The following is a 2,836-nucleotide window of genomic DNA, read 5'->3' as shown; positions in this document are numbered from 1 at the left end:
AAGAGCACAATACAATTGTCTCTCAGATTCATTGTTACTGAATGTGTTAGGAGAAGCTACAACAAAATCTCTATGGGACAAGTTAGGGGCTTTGTATAAGTCTAAGTCCTTAGTGAAAAAATTGTTCCTACAAAAAAAGTTGTATAATATAAAGACGAAGGATGGAGACTCGATGACAGAACATTTGAATTCCTTCAATACTATGGTGAGTCAACTATTATTGTTGATATTATGATTTCAAATGAGGATAAGTGCAACAATATTTTATGTTCTTTATCATAATTGTGGGATAGTCTAGTTGTTTCCATAGGTAGCAATACAAATACCTTAAAATTTGATGAAATAGTATCATCATTGTTATGAGAGGAAATGAGACAAAAAAACATGGAGAGCCAGAATGTAGATGCCTTGTTTATAAGAGGACACTTCCAAAACAGAAATTCGTAGCTTTGCTTTTGATGGTGCCTCCACCTCACCTATTAACTTCTAATCGGGTTGCTTTTACAAATTAAAGCTTATTGGTTGTGCTAGGGTTTGTCCTCGAGTGGGAGATCTAAATATATAGTAAGATCTAAATCTCAAGGAAATATTGTAAAGGTATGTTGGAAATGTGAAAAAGAAGGGCATTACAAGAAAGACTATAAAGCCAAAATAGTAGAGAATGAGAAGGGATCTAAAGATGCTTCTCATGTAGAAGCAAAAACCTCCTCATTGACTTCTTCAAGTACATAGATAAAACATGATGCATGTCTTGTTTGACTCAAGCACATATTTTCATATGACTCCTCACAAATAGTGATTTTGTGAGTATGAAAGATTCGATGGTGGTGATGTTTTCTTAGGAGACAACCTGAGAGCCAAAATCATAAGACAAGGAAAATCCAAGTTAAAATCCATGGATGGAAGGATTAGGACACTCCCTAGTGTTCTGCACATTCCAAGATTAGCTAGAAAATTGATTTTTGTAAGTAAGATGAATGATGCAGGTGTAAAAACATTGTTTGAAAAGGATACCTACAAGATGATTCAAGAAGCAATGGTATTATTCAAGGGAGTTCAGATTGGAACTCTGTATAAGTTTTTGAGAAGCATTGTTAATGTTGGGTGTAATAGTTTTGTTGTTATTGACAGTGGAGCAGAAAAAGGAAAAACTCTTCCAGCTTTAGATGAAAAGACTATGTTGTGGCATCAAAGATTGAGGCATATCAGAGAGAAGGGCCTTTGAGTATTGCATGGTAATGTTATGGTAGAATGCATGTCTAATTTCTCTTTGGATTTTGATTTTTGTGAACATTGTTTATATGGGGAGCAAAATTGAGTAAGATTCTCCTCTAATGCTAAGAGGCCAAAGGGAATACTACAACCCTTGCATAGTGATGTGTTTGGACTTGTTTCATTTCCATCAATGGGTAAATCTATGTACTATGTCTCACTATTAGATGAATTCTTAAGGAATACATGGATATATTTCCTCAGAAATAAATTTGAAGTCTTTGCTAGATTTAAAAAATTTAATGCTCTAGTGGAGAACCAAACAAAGAAGAAAATAAAGGTGCTGAGGATGAATAATGGTGGAGAGTTTTGCGGGAAGGAATTTGAAGAGTTTTGTAAGAAGTGTGGTATAGCACGACAAAAGACTACCCTATACACACCTCAACATAATGGAGTTGTAGAAAGGATGAACAAGACTGTTTGATGGAAAAATCAAGGAGCATGCTCAGTGGTGTTGGGTTAGGATCAGAATTATAGGCAGATGCAATGGATATTGCATGTTAAATGGTAAATAGATCACCCTCATCAACGTTGGATGATAAGACTCTACTTGATGAATGTAATGATAAGAAACCATCTCACACACATATTATGGCATTTGACTATGATGCATATGTACATGTTCCAAAGGAAAATAGAGCTAAGTTAGATAGCAAATTTAAAAGGTGCGTTTGTATTGGTTATAAAGATGGTTTAAAAGATTACAAGCTTTGGAAGATAGAAACAAAGAAGGTTATGTACAATTGAGATGTGAAATTTAGAGAAGTGAAAAATGTTATCAAACATAAATTCCTACCAAGGGAGAAATAACTAGAGAAGATAGAGTTTGAACTAAAGGACGATGACTCAAACTCTACAAAAGAATAAGAACCACATACTTTGGTTTTAAGAAGACTGATTCAAGAAATAAGGAAGTCATAAAGGTATACTCCAACTAATTTCCATTTAAATTTTTCTTTATTTATTATTGATGACGATCCTACAAATATTAGGAAGGTAGTGGATTCATAGGATGACAAACTCTAGAAAAAGGCCATCGTTAAAGAAATGGCAATCTTAGACAAGAATGAGACTTGGGATATAGTGGAGTTGATACTTGGAAGAAAACCCATTGGAAATAAATGGGAATTTAAGAAGAAGTTGAATGCAAAAGGCAATGTGGATAAATACAAAGCTTGGTTAGTAGCAAAATCTTATTCCCAGGTGCAGGGAATTGACTTTGGTGATATTGTTTTTCCAGTTGCAAAGTTAGCTTGTATTGTATTTATTTTATTTGTTGATGTTAATTTTGATTTTGAGGTAGAATAGATGGATGTGAAGACAACATTCCTATGTGGGGATTTGGAAGAAGAGATATACATGAAGTAGCCAAAAGGCTTTCCAGTGAAGGGCAAGAAAGAGTTAGTATGCAGGCTGAAAAAGTCCTTGTATGGGTTGAAGCAATCACTAAGGATTTGGTATCGAAAATTACACATGCACACACACACACACACACACAAGGAGCAAAGAAAATCAATGTGTGTATTTTAAATTAATTGGTGATCCTCTTATCTATTTGGTCTTG

The sequence above is a fragment of the Pinus tabuliformis genome, chromosome 3_1 (assembly GCF_031772625.1).
Source record: "Pinus tabuliformis cultivar Carrire ecotype Pingquan chromosome 3_1, CPIR1, whole genome shotgun sequence".
NCBI classification, from domain to species: domain Eukaryota; kingdom Viridiplantae; phylum Streptophyta; class Pinopsida; order Pinales; family Pinaceae; genus Pinus; species Pinus tabuliformis.
Note: the sequence above shows the minus strand (reverse complement) of the source record.